Genomic DNA, 20,581 nt, shown 5'->3' on the forward strand with positions numbered 1-20,581 from the left:
AATGCTATAATCTCCACCTAGCTAGCCTCCTTCACAGGCTTTCAAGAGAAGTGCGGCATGGGCCGGGATCGAGGCTATAAATGATTAATTTTATTCTAGAACAATTATTTGCTTCAGTGCACAGAAGACTAAAAGTATGTCGGCACATTACATAACTAAAAAACAAATCAGTTGGAATTGGTCAATATAGCACAGTAATAATGATGGTTTAAATTCAATTCTCCCTACAGTGTGTCACAGAGAGCTGTACGTATAAAACTGTCAATGAACACAATTTGCTAATGGGAATCCAATTTAACGCTCTGTCGATTTTGTTAATGAGGAAGATAAGCAGATTAACGTTCACTTTGGCCCTCCCAAACATCTTCATGATTGCCAGGCCCTCGTATTGCAGCTGAAGGAGGTCCTGTGTGGGGAGAAGAGAGAGCAGTGAAACACTTCAACTGGTATAAGACAAAGAATGCATGTATTTGTAAGACAAATGAATACATGTACTTACATACACCGTACAAGCATACCAACACTATACCTGACACAAGGCAGTAAACTTCTCGAACACTTTACGTATACCTACCAAATTAATTCTACCTGTACACACACCCTCACCTGGAGGACCAGCTCCACCTTCTCTATCTGCCTGATGTGATCTCAAACACAACATGTCCGAACCTGAACCTGGGCGAATCAGAATAATTTCATTACTAATTTAATGTACATAGATGCAGTGCATAATGTAGGCCACCGGCAATTACGACACGTGATCTCAGAGTATACGTTGAAGTTAGCCGCTCCTTCTCTTATTTATGGGCTCCTGGTATTAACAAGGCAACAAAAGCAATCTGAATCATAACTTGGAATTGCCTGTAAAATGTAAACCCCTTATAATAAGGAAATTTGATGGGTGTTTTAATTGGGCGATTTACTGAAAAATTCCCAAATTAAAATGTTCTGGTGGACACAACGTCACTGTATATAGTATTGTATTGTATTCGCCAAATAATCACCAAATTTTCCAGCTGTACAGTACGTCAACTCTCCTCATATTTCGTCTAGCTGAAGTGATTGCGATGGTACGTAGCTCAGCTAACTTGTTGCTTGATTCATTGTGGCAAAATGATATGAGCTCAAACTTGTATGTATAGGGAGCTGACTGTATTTACTATCTTTTACTATCTATGCATTTTATTCGGGTCTAACTACCGCTACGTATGTAGTGAATCAAATCTGAAAGGAACTTGTGTTGCTCAAAATTGGATTTTCCCAGAAGCAGCTTGTTGACCTCGAGCATCAAGCATAAATGAGTAGGAGGAATGATAATGCTGTGCAAGTAGAGTACATACTCTTTAAGTTGTGTGAAAGTCTGCAGTAGATAGTCTGTAAGATGATCACTTTACTGCGATTTTGTGATGTGTGGGTGGTGCATGTGGGTGGATTAAAATAACATACAGACAGAGGTAATCACTACATTGTGGTTGCAGTGCTATTGCAAAGGAAAACCACTGTACTAGCAACTTCATTAGGAAGAGTATGCAACTCCACATACTTAAAACCGTAGTAGGTGTTCTGTTCAACCTTCGTCACATGCTGTCACGGTTTCATAGGATAAAAACGGGGGGGGGGGGGGAAGGTGTACGTGCACCGAAAAATGTTGACCACACCTCCTATTACATCACTATACATAAAGGTTCACCCAAACCCTGGCTGTCGTGAAATCTTAAATTAGGATGTTTGCAATGAATTATCAAGTACCTTTACAAGGGGCTAGCACATTGTATCTCAAGTGGCTGTGGTTACAATCAGGGTTTCATGAAGAGGGGTAGGAGCCCTCGGATTTCCCAAAATTCCCCCTGGAAAAATTAATGATGTACCAAATTGTACAGTGAGATCTAGTACATGTAGCTATAATGATTATTCTACATGTATCAGTCAGATCAGTTGAGAAAAAGCCTCTTACGTCCGTATAGCGGGTATATTTCGAGGGTATAAATTTTCGTGGAAATGCCTTCAGAAAGGTCTAGCGCCCTTTTTGCAGCATGCATGCAATATTAAATTGGCGGTTCATGCCTAATCCGCGAAAACTAGGAACATTTATACCCTCGAAATATACTCGCTATACGGTACATCATATCCATTTTGATCTAGCACATGGTACAGTTCAAAAGTTCAGACAGGAGATTACATACACAAAATGGATGTGTAAAATTATTATATGATACCCATTGAAATTTAAACCTTACAGCATAAGCAGTGCATGTACATAGTGGGACCATAGGCAGTGCATGTACATAGTGGGACCATAGGCAGTGCATGTACATAGTGGGACCATAAGCAGTGCATGTACATAGTGGGACCATAAGCAGTGCATGTACATAGTGGGACCATAAGCAGTGCATGTACATAGTGGGACCATAAGCAGTGCATGTACATAGTGGGACCATAGGCAGTGCATGTACATAGGCAATGCATGTACATAGTGGGACCATAGGCAGTGCATGTACATAGTGGGACCATAGGCAGTGCATGTACATAGTGGGACCATAGGCAGTGCGTGTACATAGTGGGACCATAGGCAGTGCATGTACATAGTGGGACCATATCCCTTTACAGGTCAAATTGTTGTAAATATTACAACAACAAAGGAGCATGCTATTAACTTGTCAATATTGATCAATGTTGATATTGGATTGTGTGGTTGATTGTGAGAGCTTTGAAGTACTAGTTTTGCTGAGCTGCTTGACACTTGAAACTGGATTGGCTCTGGAAGCACTGTTGACTTTGTACTCATTCTCCTGTTCAGCCATTGTCTGTTGGCTACTGCTTCCATCTACACCACCTTTAAAGATGCTAAGTTTAATATTACTTTCTCCAGACACAACTCATCTTTTGTGTGTCCTACTGTGTTCCTTTACCGGTCAAATTGAAGGTTTAGACCAGCTACAGCTTTTAAAGGCCACACATTCTTCCATCGAGGCAAGCAGCAAGGCATAATTGACTGGTTAGTGTGTGTGTGTGTGACGTGGGTGTGCACAACCATTGTCCCACGCCCATCTTCTAAGCTAGTCTGGCCACGCCCTCCCCAAAGAAGTCTTCATTGGGGGGCGGCAATCAAATCAAGCTAAGTTGGTGGGTTGGGCTGACCACAAATTCAAATTCAAACTAAAGTGATGACCCTTTTCCCGATTGAACGGTAAAGGGATAAGCAATGCATGTACATAGTGGGACCATAAGCAGTGCATGTACATAGTGGGACCATAGGCAGTGCATGTACATAGTGGGACCATAAGCAGTGCATGTACATAGTGGGACCATAGGCAGTGCATGTACATAGTGGGACCATAGGCAGTGCATGTACATAGTGGGACCATAAGCAGTGCATGTACATAGTGGGGCCATAAGCAGTGCATGTACATAGTGGGGCCATAAGCTCTGTACACACACTAGAGGTCAATTTGAGTACCTTTTCTACTTTGCTTAAAAAAATGTTTTTTCAGGTGAGTTGAAGGTGTACAATGCAGTAAGGACCTAGACTGAATAGTTTTAAGCACAAAACCTCCAAATTGCACCTTAGACAATCATTCCGTCAAATTTTTCCGGTGGCTGCCCCCTAAACCCCCCCCAAATATTCAACAGCGTACGGCCGTCGTCATTTCCCCCCTTAGCTAAAAATCCAGCTTGAAACCCTGACAATAGTGAGTATTTGTGACATACCGTATAAGTAGAGGTTGTATGGTGAAAATGTTCGTATATTTCGTACTGAAGAGCATCATACACTGTACGTAAAATAAAACTACAAAACTATTCTACAGCAATAGGCTCAACATGGCTGTATGAATATTTAAAATACGAAATATTTCCAGTCCTACAGTATTATTAACCACAACTTTGGTAAACATAATATTATTTCTCACCTAAACTTCTTGAAGGCATGAGTGAGTGTTCGGGTTCATTACTGACAGGGCATCATTCTCAGTCTCAACTCACATCAACCTCCAGCATGGGGTGGGTCGATCACAGTGACATAACACACACAAACTGTGCAAAGGAACAGGAAAACATGATAAACCGGCATTACGGTAACTTAAACCAAACAGATGATAAATGGACTAAAATCATGAAAAAACTCACTAATAACGAGTGTTGCAAACTGCGATGTGCTAATGCATGCCTCTCACTTATAGTTTCGATTAGGGGGGGAGGGGCTAAACGAGGTTCTTTATACTGCTAATCACAGGGGCCCCTCTTTCCGTACTCTCCTAAAACCTAATCGCAGTCACGTGACCCCTAACCTCTAGCGTGAGAGATATGAATGGGCACGTACATGTAACATCTGCTTAACCGGTACCTCGCGGATATGACACAACAAATCTACTGCAACCTGTAAGACTAGTCTGATATACATGTACCACAGAAACAGTGTGCTTGTGTACATGCTAATTTAAAACTACTCACATCTGCCTTGCTGTTGGCCAGTTTCAATTCTCACTCCAGCTCAGCCATGACACCCGGGTCCATGATTTGAGAACTCTTGAGCAGCTTCTCCTCCATGTCTAGATGACTGCACTTCTTCTTACTACCACTCTAGAAGGTAAAAAGGAAAACAAAATAATGCATTTGGTAAAGATCTACTCTCGTGCAAACAACATTGTAATTAGTATATACATGTGATGATCGTTACCAAATTGTGGGTAAAGGGTCAAAAAAGCAAAATAATTATGATTTTTATAAAAACATTCTTCTCAACTCCTGCCATTCAGGAACCTCGAACCTGGTAGGTATACCATATATCTTCTAATTTATCGGACACTTCTAATTACCCCGGACACTCTTTTGGGCAATTTTTGCTGTTCTAATACAACTTCTAATACAACGGACACTCCAGTGCTTTAATATTACATTCGTTCTAAATATCCGGACAATATCTTGAGTTACATTCATAGACGGCAAGTAAGACTTAGAGTGCTGCAGTTAGATAGCTTGAGTAGCTAGTTTTAGATAGCTAGTGCAACTATTCAGTCGCACACTGGTCTATTAAACTTAGCTAGCTTGCATGCAGCTGCTTGCTTGTTCTAATTATTCCGGACACTTCGCATGATCTGTTCCAATTATACCCAGACAATTTCCAAAATAATTATTTTTTGCTGTCCGATAAATTAGAAGATATACGGTACTCAACCCTCAATACCGTCCCCCCACACATGTACAAGACTGCCCCATACTCACCAGGGTGTCATACAGGATTTTGAAATAGAGAGGGTAATAAGAAAAGTGACTAGAGCTAAAAAAAGGTCAACTGTTATTAGTTAGCAAGAGTTCATAATAGACCTTTATCATGAACTCTTGCTGTTAGTATGTAAAATTGCCAGCTATAGACCCCAACTAGTACCTAAATGTAAATTTTAGGGGAGGGAGGATTGGAGCTACAGGGGGATATCCCCCTTCCCCCCTGTATGACACCCTGCTCACCCTTTAGAAGACTGCCCCCCCCCCCCCATACACACACACTCACCCCTCTAGAACCTTCGGAGCTGTCTCCCTCCTCTTAGCAATCACTCCATCAATGTGCGTCGTCTTGAGTACCTCATTTCGACTGATCTTGGATGCTAGATGCAGCACACCCGCCACTGTAGCATGTAGCACCACTCTGTGATGTGCCTCAAGGCCTTTCTCCTTCACAGCAAGCTCTTGCAGCTGGTGTAGGAAGACCAGTATATCCGAGAGCCCTTGATAAGAGAATTCCAGTGTCAGGAGAAATACGAGTTGGTAGAAAGCGAGTGTGTTAGCAGGGCTAGTGCAGATAGCTTTGGCCAGTTCCAGGAGATTGGTGAAGAGAGAGTTGACTGTTTTAGAGAGGAACCTTTTCAAAACCACACCCAGTGAGAGCCCTACAGCCTCCAGACTCACCCAATCACTGCACAATGGGAGGGTATAAATACACGTACATGTAGCTGTAAGCACTGCACATGATTGTATACATACATTTAGATCCCATTTGAGTGTATTTAGCAGGGAACTATGAGCTATAGTACCGGTACTATAGATTGCTCTGGGCTACAAACTACAACATTGTACATTGTATTGTGATTTACAAGAAGATACACATAATAACTTAGATCCCACTTGTGTGTGTTTAGCAGGGAATTATGAGCTTGAGGGTATAAAGTACAAGTATAATTTTTTTGAATGCACAGAAATGATAATAAAGCTGTAGCTAGCTGCATGATAATTAGCTATGGCTGTTCAGTTTTTTCACTACCAGTTTCTATAGCGTTTGCTGGGTTGATGGTAGGGTTCACCAGTATTTTTTTTTTTTTTGTGCATTCGGTATCTATGGTTATAGTGTCCCTCATCCCTCGGGCAAAGCCCTCGTGATATGGGACACTATAACACATAGATACCTCATGCCCATGTACTATCTATAACATAATTATTGTAGCTAGATGCTTTGTCTAGTAATAATATAATAACAGAACTAGAATGAAAGAGAGAAGCTCTAGTTTCTTTTTTTGGTTTTGTTCGAAAGTAGTAGGAGACGCTCGTTTTTTGGGCAGTGTGCTGTGCTTTTTTGCTGCAAGGCTGCATGGGGGAGGAGCTGGATGTATGGAAGTGCTGGGATTCTAGTTTTGGCTTCTTCCTAAACTTCCTTTCGCTTTGTTCAAGAGTAGTTTAGGAGCCGCTCATTTGCTGGGCTTGTTTGCTGCAAATTATAGCTTATAGGTGTCTTCCCTTTCGCTTTGTGAGAGTAGTACGAGCCGCTCGTTTCTTGGGAAGTGTGCTGGGCTTGTTTGCTGCAAAACTGGGGGAGGAGCTGGATGTTTCCGTTTTGTGGGTGGAGCTAGGACTATAATTTTGTCCATCAAACTGAGGTGGAGGAACAGGGTTGACTTGAGTAGAGACCACAGATTTAGTAGAGACACAGAGATGCCAACTCAGATATTAGTTTTCAAAAGAATAATGATGCAGTTGCTAGGTTGGCTGTTTATATAGGTTGACTGTTGCTAAGCTAGTGCATTTCTAGTAGCCAATAGGTTGGGATCTAAATCAGTTAGAACATGTGCATTCGGTATCCCTATGGTTATAGTGTCCCTCATCCCTCGGGCTAAAGCCCTCGAGCTTTGGGACACTATAACACATAGATACCTCATGCCCATGTTCTAACCATAACGTAGTGAAAGCTAAGACAAAATGGACCTGTATAACTGACAAATAAAATCTAGTACGCCCACTGAACATAGCAAGGTGCACATGCACGCACGCACGCACGCACGTGTTGAGAGGAATCTTGTCCTTATTGGCATGGTCATCTACGAGACGATGCCAGAGTAGGGCCACATCCAGCTGTGTGCTGGGCTCTCGAATGAGGAGCAATTGGACGAGGGAGGCAAACAGTTGCCCTGGGAACGCAGTCTCCAGCACTGATGCGTGACAGGTGTCAGCCACCGCCCTCAAACACTTGACCAGGGAGGTATAGTCAACATGGGGCTGCATAATAAAGGAGAGAGTACAATTATGGAAGCATAAACACTTAGTAATGCATGCAATCTATTGTGCATGGTCACATAATTATAAGCAGATCATCCTCTATAATATTCCCCACTTGGGGTCTGTATCATAGCAACTGGCTGGGGTTTAACTACCATAAACCCCAGCCCTAGCCTGGAGCACATTTCTCATAAACTCCCTTGCCTTGAGGGCGCACTGATTTTATACTAGATCTACACAACCAAAAAGAAGCTAGACACTTGTTGACAAAGGCAGGACAGATGGGTGGGGCTCACTAAACACCAGGAAGGCTGGAGGATGGATGGGTGGGGCTCACTGCTTGGACATTGACAAGTTAGTGCGTAGAGCTAGAAGCTTGGCACTGGCTAAAAGCTATAGCACAACCTTTTTGCCTCAATAGTTTTTGAGACTGTTAGCTAGTTGTATCCAAGGTAAGGTAGCTTAGGTAACAAGTACTTTTCATTCAAGTGGGTATATAACACTTACTGTCCACTACATTTGAATTTATGGCAAACGTAAACCATCCTTGGCCTCGGAGCTTCACCCTCGTCCTCGGAGGTTTACTGCCATAAATTCTGATGTACGGACAATAAGTATAACATAATATCATAGTCTACTCAAAGGTTACTGCTATAAACAGGATTCACGAAGGCACCAGAATCAGAGAACACGTACATGTACAAACAGTGTTTATGACAGGAAACTAAACACATACATGTACACAAATAGCTAAATGAAGCAAAAGCTGTATAATATCATTCTCACCTGTTTTGAGTGTCCTGAGATGCCAGAGGATGTACAGACAGTCCAGTGGTGGCTCTGCTATCAAGACCCCTTGAGGCCACGGGTACATAAGAGTTGATGAGCTCCAGTATATCTGGCTTATGATAGTCGGGAAGGACTCCTGCAAACTCCCCCACAGTGATAGTGATGGATTGCTGAAAGGTTAGAGAGGACGTGAGGTCGGAGGGGCCTTCTGAAACGGTTTCTATGGAGATACGGAGGTGGCGGACCAGGGTACGGAATATATCCAGTACAGACGGACCTGCATGAGTGGACACAAGCTAAGTAATGTAAATACATGTATGCAGATTTAAAGCGTGGAATTAAACCATACTACGTATAATGAAAGCACCACAGGTGCTGATGCCTCGGTAGAGGTGCCAGAGCTACATAACATAAAGCTAGCTTTTATACACACATTGATCATGATGAACATTTTTAATTTTGCTACATGCAGAATCCAGAATCACAGGGAAACTCGAAGAGTGGGTAATGATCGCCCATGATTGTTGTTAAAAGCGATCAATGCCAAAAGTTCAAGTCGAAAATGAATGGCTGCAAGTCAGCAGAGCTTTGCAGCTCTCTTCTCACTCTTGCAGCTATAACTAGCATTCTAGTGCAGAGCTAACTACTAAGTACAGTAGCAACACTCGGTGAACAAGTTTTGGTACGGACTCTTCTGAAAAGGCTGCAATGGCATTTCAAGTAAGCAAAACTAGGCATAACACGAGAACGAAGCATTATTTTGCAAATCCACGAATTGAAATCCAAGAAAACATGACTAGAAGCCTATAAAAACTCTTACTTGCACTTGATTCACCCTTGAGCAGCTGTAGCAGCCTACACACACAGACACTACACACACACAGACACAGACACACTACCGTATACCTCGCTTGCGCATGCGCACCGAGGCATAATTATAGAGATTAACCCTTTCCCCGTTGAAGCCGTCATAATTATGACGGCCACTCTAGTGGTCATTTTCAAAAATTCGTTGTGCCCACTGTGTTGGAGCTATGCACACGCTGTCGGTACCAGCACATGCGCATTGAGCTGCTCTTTCATGTGGTATCTTTAATATGCTGCCTTGAGGTACGCTTTGTACAGTAATGTCGAAAGAAAAGTGACCGTTTGATAATGTTTCAAGATCTTCGTAGTACAATCTCAGTGAGGTTCTAAAGTAGCTAGACAGTGAGAATATCGATGCTTATGGCCTTGTTGAGTGAGAGGACTGTGACTGGGATCATAGCTAGATAAAAAGCTACCTCAAGCTAGAAAATATAGAGCCTGCCTGAAGGTCTGAGGAAGAAGCTCTTGCGATGGAACAACTTCTTGGATCTGGTAAGTCTAGAGTAGCATCTGTAGTCTTGATAGCTTCAGTATGACTGTATTTAGGCTAGTTAGTACAGCAGTGGACATCATGAGCCACCATTGAACTTGTAAACCTGTGTAGGTGAAGAAAACATTTCCCGGGAAAAGGGCGTCTGCTGATACGACCTCGCAAAGAACTTTCTGCAGATCCTGCTTGAACCATGTCACCGTGAGAACATTGAGAACACTTATTTAGTGTCTTTAGCCACTCTGTGCCTTCATACAATATTATTTGTGTACATAATTGTGAATGTTTGTAAACAATTGCTAATTAGTGGGGGTGGTCAGTTGCTAGGTAACGAAGATGGTGTCAAGATACCTCTGGGGTCTGCGCTACCTGTAGGAAATAGTTACAAGTCATTTCAATGTATGGTTCATGACATACAAATTTTTAAAGAAAATTGTTATTTATTCTGTATTTTCTTGTTTTAATTAAAACGGGGAAAGGGTTAAGCCAGTGTCAAAACATACATGTACAGTCATGCAGAAACTTAATAACAGCTATGAAAGCATCGAAGTACGAAGAATAAATGCGTATAGCCTTCTTTAGAAAATGGCCCAAAAATAATATGTGCAACCATACAAGTACTTTACCATGGAGACTCACCTAGAGAGCTGTCTGCTGCCACGGCAACACACTTAGAGAGTGTGCCGAGGATCCCTTGTTTGGTCTCCCAGGACTCCTTCACCTTGGCATCCACGTGGTCCACCAGCGACTGGACGGCCATGTACCGATCCTGTCTCTGTGGGGGTATATGTACAGTGGATAATGTACACTGGGGGGCTGTGGGGGCACATGATAGATACGCACACTGGGGGGGGGGGGGCATGTGCATTGGATAATGTACACTGGGGGGCTGTGGGGGTACATGTACAGTGGATAATGTACCCTGGGGGGCTGTAGGGGTACAAGTACAGTGGATAATGTACCCTGGGGGGCTGTGGGTTGGGGGGGGGGGGTACATGATTAGTACAACCAGTAGGTTGTACATAGGATTGACAGTACAGTTGTGTGTGTTTTCAATTATTGCATAAATTTTGACTCGTGTTTAGACTGCTCTATTTCTGCAGGGAAAGGCCACATCAAGAAATGGACTGGATAGATAGCTTAGTTAGCCTTTTATCTGTATAAATGTGTGAAATTATAGTCAATGAATATTCTCATGCATTACTATTGATATTTGAAAAATTGCACTATTTTCATATTTCACCGCGTTTCGTCTGACTGACTAAGTAAGTAAGTTAGTAAGTAAGTAACATTCTTGAAAAGCATTTCCTCCTTGTACAGACATATTCAGAAGATTCTAGATACAGCCTCTAGTCGACTACAAACCGGAGCATGGGCGTTTTTCTCAGAATTGCGTCCGCTTCCAAGACGCAGGTGACCTCTCAGGCTCCACTTTTCTTACCTACGCAATTCCGCCATCTTTAAATGACTGCCACAGCAACACATGGCAACTTATGAGGTGGGCGTGGCTGTGACATCGATAAACACAAAACCTCCTTTCTTCAGCTCAGCTCTCCATTCTCTCACTTCAGGTATGCTATTTATGCTAGACGTATGCACTGACTGGATCTACCATAGGCCTCCATGGTTTTGCACTTGGAAGTACATCTACAGTATAAATATGGCTGCCATTATTTTTATCATAGATAAATGGCTGAATAAAATACTAAATGTTTATTCCAGTCCTGTCTGCTTTTCTTAACTTCTCTTGCTTCTTGATGTTCCTCATAGGTATTTCACTTTCATTATTGAGAAAAGAAGGCCGGTGAAGGAGGCTAACTCCTCAATTCCCTGAGTGAAGTGCGGCCTGGGATCGAGACTATTGAGGAGTATAATATAATTCTGTCCAACGACCACTTATATATTATCTTCAACAAGATTACAGGACGATGACAAATTAATCAACGTCACATTAATTTTATCTTATCATTAATGTACTACTGTATTGAAAAAGAAAGGGAATCAAAACTAAAAAACATTTGCAATGTGAACGTTGCTAGGATTGCCAGGAAAAGAAAAGCGCGAAAAAGCGAAGAAACAAGAAATTCGGCGAGTGCATAACTCCAATCCGTTACAACGTCATGAACATGTACAGTCAAGTGGCCTACTGTTGATAAGGAATTTAGAATCAAAATACAGGTTGGGCACAGTCATTGCACTAAATAAGAATTCACCTTTGGACAGTGAAACTAAATAATAATTATTATTACTTGCAACTGATGTGAAAGGATTGGCCAGGAAAAGTACCAAAACAAGTATATATATAGCTTAAATTTCTTGAAATAGTACATGTGAATGACGTTGTAACGGATTGGAGTTATGCACTCGCCGAATTTCTTGTTTCTTCGCTTTTTCGCGCTTTTCTTTTCCTGGCAATCCTAGCAACGTTCACATTGCAAATGTTTTTTAGTTTTGATTGTACATAGGATTGACAGTGCAGTTGTGTGTGTTTTCAATTATTGCACAAATTTTGACTCGTGTTTAGACTGCTCTATTTCTGCAGGGAAAGGCCACAGCAAGAAACTGAGTTGACAGATAGCTTAGTTAGCCTTTTATCTGTATAAATGTGTGAAATTATAGTCAATGAATATTCTCATGCATTACTATTGATATTTGAAAAATTGCACTATTTTCATATTTCACCGTGTTTTGTCTGACTGACTAAGTAAGTAAGTAACTTTCTTGAAAAGCATTTCCTCCTTGTACAGACATCTTCAGAAGATTCTAGATACAGCCTCTAGTGGACTAGAACCCGGACCATGGGCGTTTTTCTCAGAATTGCGTTCGCTTCCAAGAGGCAAATGACCTCTCAGGCTCTACTTTTCTTACCTACGCAATTCCGCCATCTTTAAATGACTGCCACAGCAACGCATATGGCAACTTATGAGGTGGGCGTGGCTTTGACATCGATAACACAAGGCTCCTTTCTTCAGCTCAGCTCTCCATTCTCTCTCACTTCAGGTATGCTATTTATGCTAGACATATGCATTGACTGGATATACCATAGCCATAGGCCTCCATGCTTTTGCACTTGGAAGTACATCTACAGTATATAGTATAAACATGGCTGTTATTTTATCACATAGATTCTGAATAAAATAATAATGTTTATTCCAGTCCTGTCTTCTCTTCTTGAACTTCTCTTGCTTCTTGATGTTCCTCTTCAGGTATTTCACTTTCATTATTGAAGAGTATAATATACTTCTGTCCAACGACCACTTATATACTATTATTATCTTCAACAAGATTACAGGACGATGACAAATTAATCAACGTCACATTTATCTTATCATTAATGTAATGAAAAAAGAAAGGGAATCAAAACTAAAAAACATTTGCAATGTGAACGTTGCTAGGATTGCCAGGAAAAGAAAAGCGCGAAAAAGCGAAGAAACAAGAAATTCGGCGAGTGCATTGCATAACTCCAATCCGTTACAACGCCATGAACATGTACAGCCGAGTGGCCTACTGTTGATAATGATTTTAGAATCAAAATACAAGTTGGGTAAAAACGAACGGCGAATAACTGAATTCACAATCATCCACCCACACATCCAACACTTGCATGTTTGCTCAACACTGTAAGGGAAAACATCACACACATTATATAGCTTGCAAAAAATTCACTATACAATGTAATTATAATTATTATGATAAAAATTACTGAAGGATTGGCCAGGAAAAGCACAAAACGAACAAAAAAGAAAATGTACATGTGAATGAAGTTGTAACGGATTGGAGTTATGCACTCGCCGAATTTCTTGTTTCTTCGCTTTTTCGCGCTTTTCTTTTCCTGGCAATCCTAGCAACGTTCACATTGCAAATGTTTTTTAGTTTTGATAGAAACTGTACACTAGTACTGAGGGGGTACATGTGAGTGGAAAGTACAATACACATGTAGGTACTGTCTTCGTGGGGATACATGTCTACACTGGAGGGAACAATTGATCAAGAATAAACAAAGAGTATGTTGGACCTGAAAGCTATCAATGTTACACAACAGAATAAAGCAGAGAGTAACGAAATACTGTTGACAGTCCGTTATGGACAGTCAAGTCAGAATTCCACAAGAATTTTTATCAAGCGTGATGCACTATACACTATGGTGAGAACACTTGGCCACCAGTACATGTATATACGTGTACCTGCATGGCTTCCACGACGATGGCGTACACACCAGCTGTGAATTCCTTGTCCGATATCTATAGTTTGTTTAGGTCAAAGTGTCTATAAGGGGAGCAATGGAGTGCTACTATATACACAGGAAATGAGACAATGGTTGTCATGGTACTAGACCTGCTGAGACAACATTGCACAATAGGTCATAGTACTTTACTAACATCAGGAGTTCATTAAGAATCCTAATGAACTCCTGCTGAATGCAGTTCCATTTAAGTTACACCTATTAGGGAAACCACCTTGCCTACAAGTACAGTGTTGTAACACCTACGTACGCACAATGTATAGGAAACCACCTTGCCTACAAGTAGCACCGACGCACACAAGGCATTGACCGACTTACTGCAGTATTGGCTTGAGGACACTATCGATGGGAGAGAGTCCGGCAAAAGCGATAAGCTCCTGCAGTGAGACTATCCTGAGGATAGAGTACCCCCCCAGACTGTCCCCCTCCTCCACAACAGGCTGGATCTCACCAGACTCTCTGTCAGAGTGGGAGGGAGGTTACTATTGGCACACACTGTATAATTATCTAAGGCCATCAATAGGTAAGTTTGATACAGACTGAGGCTATCAACATTTACTCATTGAAGTATGTGTATGCTCCAGGAGTAGAACTGAAGCAAATTGTAGTGACTTTCCTAGACAGTATACCTTGACTGGGCGACACTGTGACTGTGCATATTGAAGAGGAAGGGCGGCACTATCTTGTTCATGTGATCTTTATCACTCCCCTCAGTCCTTGCAACCCAGCCATCCGCGTCCTGTGTGAGGTGTAGTGGGGAGGGGTGGAGTTGGTGATGAAAGCAATGTGATCACAAGTTATGCGTGTGACAGAGCACCCTAAGGGCAGTACAGTTAAAATATGACACCTAACACTTCGACCTGTGGCCACTCAAACTCATTTCATGTACACATACTCGTGATATTTATCGGCGTCGTCGACATTCTTGGTGAGGCTAAGAGAGGCAAAGCGGTGGATGAGGAAGTCGTACTGTCTGTGGTAGGGGGTGTTCCCTTCCTCTCGCTCGGCAAACTTCACAAACTGCGTGTGTGCGGAGGAAGGGTCAATGTGTTGTATAAACAAGTTCACTTCACACACTCACTCCTGGCCAATGGCATACCCCCTCCACACACCCACACATATACATGCATGTTCACTTTTCACACTCACTACTCACACCCACACACGTTCACTCTCGGCACTATCACAGACACACACTCTACTCACACAAGAGTGTTGGTATGGACAGTTTGGGAGGCGTGGGCATGTGCCAAAGTTCCAATTGCGGCTGCCGAGTTGACAGCCGCAATAGGTCGTTTGTGGTAGTTAGTAGGTGCTTTGGGAGGTTCGTAGTCATCGCATTCCGTCGTTGCGTGGTCTAGGCTAAAGCATAATGAACAATGCTCTTTGGTTTTTGCATTTACAAAAGCCATAGCATAAAATGTTTGATAGATCTCGCCCCACTTCATGGCTGGGTTAGCTGCAGCTGCTTTTCTAAAGTTTCTATCATACTGTATCCACATACTGTATCCACCCGTCTCCAGCGTATTTCCGGGCCGTGTGGACGATTAGTGAGGAATACGCTAAAAGGTCATGCACGCGTGTGGGGTCGCGTTGCTTGACAATTGAGATGTATGCGTTAAAGCATTCAACCCACTGTAATATGTTGGCAACCCTGCGCTTTCTTCTGGGTTTCTCACCCGTATCGTTTGAGGTACCCCGAACGAGTCGGGTAAGAACTCAGCTAGTTCGATAAATTCCCCTTTTTCCGAATTTTTAGATAGTTTGTCGGGAATGGGGATGGCATTCTGGCCTACATTGACCGTATATGGGACTTCTGGTCAAAGTAACGGAATAATGCTTGGTATCGTAGGTAATGTAGGGAGGCTCATGCGGGTTTGAGTACGGGGGGCACTAGTGGATACGAGGGGAACATGTGCTAGTGAGGTACTTGACATACCTGCCGTTCCGGTGCTGACAACAGGGCCTGAGGTGGGACTCCGTGGGGTACCCGAGCCGGAAGCAGAGATGGTTGGGATCGAGGGTGGGACTGATGGTGAGACTGATGAGGGGCCGGCTGTGGGGCGGTGTTGTTGGACTGCTGCCTGAATCCGCTGGTCCATTGCGGTGATGATCGCTGGTAACACCGCGCCGAGGGCTGCCTGGACAGAATTGGCAATCATGGTGTTGAGAGTTGTCGCGACCAGTTGTCTTCAGGTTGGTGGAACTGATCGGCGGTGTTCCAGTTGAGGATGTGCTCGAGGAGGTAGTGGTCATCTTCTTATAGAGAATTACAGGATAGATCAGCAAGGGAAATCTTGAGAATTATAGGATAGACCCAGAAGAGAAGTTTTCTATTCTTTCACTGACTGCCTGACCACGTGTTTCTTGCGCATGCCAGTACCGGTGTCGTAGGCGCGAGTGACTCCCCCAAATAATGACTCCCGGTGATCACTCCTACCTAGTCACCAGTGACCCCCGGTCACTCACGCCTAGGAATAGCCTCGATCCCAGGCCGAGTTTTCGCTTTTATAACGGTTAGGCGAACAACTGGGCCTGGTACTAGTTGTCTGCGCATGCGTCAAATTTTCATTGTATATTTGTGGTCGGCAAAAATATTTAATAAATCAATAATAGAAATTTGTACACAGAAAATGCACAGAGTGAGTATACAAAGATGCACATAGGGAGCTGCTTCACAAAGGCCTGGGGAGTTGCCAGTTGTGCTGCAGCACAATTACAGTGACCCAGGGCAACTTCAGGATGATTGAATGCCTTCAAATTACGTTTCAAAAAGATTTAGCAGGCTGCTGGACTTCTCTGATTCTAGGCCCCAACTCGTAACTCATTGCTTGAGAAAACGTAGATTCTCTTGATGTCTCTGAGCTACCCAGCAACGCTCGAATGAGCAGGTCATACTCCAGTCCTGTGTCTGTGAGTATAGGACAATATTAAAAGAAACCAAAGACGGTTAAACCCTTACCTCAAACTGTCCAGTCTCGTCCGTTAGTATAGCCAAGAGGAGCACTGTTGGGACAGCTGGATATTAGCCATTGCTCCTGTACAGAGAAGTAGACATTTTAAATACGTGTAGAAATTTCTCGGTTATAGTGTCATTGTCGACGAGCTGATGATGGCAGCACCAAGTTCTCTAGCTCACACTCTTCACTTGATCCACCATATTAATGATGAAACTATAGTCTACCTACACATCGGTAGATCTTGCCAAACATGAACAAGACTTGATAGCATAGCCGGCCATAGGGCTAGGGCCCACACAAAAATATCTGACCTTAACAAGCTTGACAAAGCTTTATACCTCTTCCCTTGTTGTTCAGTCTTCAGAATAAGCTTCAGAGAAGAGAGAAGCTTCAGCTAAGAGCCATTCCAATCTATTCCAATAATGATAAAACGGGAACTGACTTCTAGTACACGATAGTACACGAATATAAATGTCACGAAAGTGAACGAGAATATCCATTTGTCAGAATCTGACAAACGACTGACGCATGCGCAGACAACTAGTACCAGGCCCAGTTGTTCGCCTAACCGTTATAAAAGCGAAAACTCGGCCTGGGATCGAGGCTAGCCTAGGAATAAATGACTCCCCCCTGGAAAAAATGACTCCCCCACAAATTGAGATTTCAGTGGATCAAGGGCTACTAACATCCTCAAAAGACTGCTGCCCATGCAGTGACTATATACTAGTCTATATACAATCAAGTTCATCACTGTTATCTATGAGAGGCCTGTTACAAGTGATTTATTACAGTGCACGAAAAACAAAAACAACACAGGGCATTGCAGTGCATGAAAAACAAAAACAGCAGTGGAAGATAATGAAAGCCTATTTAGATCTACAACTATAGCTATAGAACAAAACTATTCTCCAACTGAGTGGAGATATACTTTAATACGTATAATGATACGAGTTGCACGTATCACACTGTATCATTTCATCGTAGGAGTCAGGGTGGAGACAAGGGCAGTATAATCATAGTCACAATGCTGGAAAATCTCTCTGGTCTCTTGCGTGCCCCCCTCCCCCCCTTATCTTTTGGTCTGTTGGTTTTGTACATTTGTACTGTTTGATATTACATGAACAAAAAAAACGGTGTGAATGACTCCCGCGACTATTCAGTTCTTTTGACTTCAAAAATCTTCTTCAGTTTCTCAACGTACAAGGTGGTGCCTCATTTTGCATTTAGGATGATGTGATCCAAATTGTCTCCTTGCAATTCGTGGTATGCAGCGCAGTGGAGTAGGAACGGGGGGGGGGGCAGGGGGCCAGTGGCCCCTCCAACATTGAATCAGCCCACCCTTCCTGAGTTGGATAGGTGTCAACCAATTAACAAAGATAAAGCATGAATTTGTAAACAGAAATGAAGAACGCTTCTGAATGATAGTACTCTTGTTTTATTAACATGTTTTAGCAATTCTGCTATAGACTTTAGTTCTTGTTCAGAGGTAATAAGCTTGTAGCTAGGCCGCAGCTAATTATGATGTCATAATGAGGGTGTAGCTTCCTGTCTTAAAATTTCCAGCGCAGCGCCACTTGGGTAGCCACACTCCAACCTTTTAACTGTTCCTACTCCACTGCAGCGGCAAATACAAAACAACCACAGTTGTTGCTGCCACTGCATGTTCTGCTGCTGAATAGAGGCCACGGCCCATTGTGCACTTGTACATTTGGGCGATTTGCAGCTCAGCACTTGGCTCCAGTTCTTTCCCATATTAAGAAGATGTCTGAAGCTCAGTCTGAAGGATTATTGCAGGTATAGCTAGCCTAAACTAGCTAGATTCCTGGCTTTGTCAAGCATACACATTTTTGTTACTTGTAGGAATCTTCATTTTCCGAAGCTGAAAAGGAGGCACAGCAATTAATGAAGGATGCTCTTCCCCCGTACATAGTAAAGTGCTTTACAACCGCAGGATTTGATACAATGCAAGTCATTTTGAAAATAGATGTAAGTGATGAGCCAGGAAATTCAATTGAACAAATAGAATAATTTATCTCTGATGAACACCCTGACCTTTTAACTTCGAAAAGCAAGAAGTTTCTACCTGGGCACAGGATTAGAATACAATGGCAGTGGCCACCTGCTTGATTCTTAAGGATGACCCAACTACTGTTGTGTTTCACCAAGATGAGCTAAGAACACACGTTTGTCAGTGCCTAGAAAAAGGCACGATAACACTGTTCCCTGTGAAGAAGAAGAGGAGGCATGTTAGCCGAGTGTGTAGAACAGAGACTTTATCAGTGTACTGTTACTGTCGCATGCCAGATCATGGCCAACTAATGGTACATTGCAGCCAATGTGATGACTGGTTCCATCGTCATGCTTACAAAAGATACCTGATGATGATATAGATTTTATTTGTAACATTTGTAGTAAGACTGAGATCTATATTAATTATCAGTAGTCCATGTATACAAATGTTGTGTATTGAAATCTAACTGAAATCTAACTGAAATCAAAAATCTATGTGAAATCTACACTGAAACCAGAAATGTACCGAAATCTCTATGAAATCCAGAAATCATTGCAGAGAACAAAAGAAATCTATTGAAATCATGAAATCTTAGACGAAACCATGAAATCACTTGGAAATCAGGAAATCCAGCTGGAAATCACGAAATCATTTTGAAATCTAGAGATTTTGAAATCTCGTACACTAAAAAAACACCCGTTGCCGACCCCTCGGAACATATACATAACTTTATTGGAAAGTCTCTTTTTACTGGGTGTGGTCAGTCATTAGCAAGTACTACACGTGGCTCATGGACTAGGCGTGTTATAAGTTGCTGAAAGAGATGATGTCTCGAGGAAACACAGCTTTGGGAGTTACCCGGCAAAAATGTGGTTAATAGCCTCGTTCATAGGGCGTAGCGCGGATAATTTTCGAGGCTCCACTGCAGATTCAATGTAAAATCATCACATGCACCACTCCGTTTCCTATCCCTCTAACTCTTCAATCTATGCTGCAAGGCACAGATTTATTTGCTGGAATGGCCACTAAAGAGCAGAACCAAGGTATAAAGACTGTCATGTTTCCTATAAAGGATAAACCCAATGATTGCTAATTAAAAGCATAAAACCCTCATTGGTGATTGCTAACCTTGTGTGCTTGCTATCTATTTTCAGAGCTCACAATTGACGATCTGAAGACAGAAATGAAACTGACTGATGAGCAGCTCAATACAGCAATACAGGAACCAGATCTACCCGAGTTAGCAGCATGTTTCGATAACACTGATGACTACTTGAAAAGCTGGAGCTGTCAATGGAGCTGCCCTCTATCAACTTCTGAATACAACTTAATTTGTCTGGTAACACAGTGACTAACTGTCATCACATTGCTGCTGGACTAGCAGTCAATAAAACTCTGAGAAGATTGGACTTGAGTAACTGTAAACTGACTGATCAGAGTATCGAGGAGCTATCAACTGAACTGATCAACAAGATTGAAACACTGCACATTTATGATGGAACAGAAGATGGAATGAAGACGCTTGCCAGACATCTAACCACCCACTGCTCTGAACTGACACTATTGGTGATACCCGACCACCTAATTAATATTCTGTATCGAGACAGCATTCAGGGACGCTAACAAAGAGAGGAAGAGAAATGGACTGCCTGAGATTTAATGTGGTTGCATTCTTACCATGATTTTAATTACTTTTTGATAATCGATTTTATTTTCTGCCATAATTATATCACATTATAATA

General features: G+C 42.3%; 1 protein-coding gene and 3 long non-coding RNA genes across 6 annotated transcripts in view; 3 read left to right on the forward strand and 1 right to left on the reverse strand.

Moving 5' to 3' along the window:
- LOC135339148 (NACHT, LRR and PYD domains-containing protein 12-like) overlaps positions 1-20,581 on the forward strand; it is a 102,496-nt gene that overhangs the window by 61,700 nt on the left and 20,215 nt on the right. The gene's annotated exons all lie outside the window — the stretch shown is intronic.
- Positions 89-15,520, reverse strand: LOC135339216 (uncharacterized). 3 transcript variants are annotated; one of them, XR_010395920.1, is made up of 8 exons: positions 14,764-15,520; positions 13,810-14,607; positions 8,266-10,400; positions 5,507-7,479; positions 4,450-4,578; positions 3,909-4,032; positions 2,717-2,992; positions 682-1,847 (listed from the first exon to the last, which is right to left on the reverse strand). It is a non-coding gene; the product is annotated as an uncharacterized LOC135339216 (long non-coding RNA). The 3 variants fall into 3 exon arrangements; XR_010395921.1 differs by lacking the exons at positions 682-1,847; positions 2,717-2,992 and adding an exon at positions 89-675 and having other exon boundaries at positions 14,764-15,519; XR_010395922.1 differs by lacking the exon at positions 2,717-2,992 and having other exon boundaries at positions 14,764-15,519.
- LOC135339208 (uncharacterized) lies at positions 10,625-12,896 on the forward strand. Its single transcript, XR_010395905.1, has 3 exons — positions 10,625-11,196; positions 11,396-12,625; positions 12,751-12,896. It is a non-coding gene; the product is annotated as an uncharacterized LOC135339208 (long non-coding RNA).
- Positions 18,449-20,581, forward strand: LOC135338178 (uncharacterized). The gene is made up of 3 exons (XR_010395446.1): positions 18,449-18,622; positions 18,689-19,882; positions 19,994-20,581. It is a non-coding gene; the product is annotated as an uncharacterized LOC135338178 (long non-coding RNA).

This window comes from Halichondria panicea, chromosome 7 (genome assembly GCF_963675165.1).
Source record: "Halichondria panicea chromosome 7, odHalPani1.1, whole genome shotgun sequence".
NCBI lineage: Eukaryota > Metazoa > Porifera > Demospongiae > Suberitida > Halichondriidae > Halichondria > Halichondria panicea.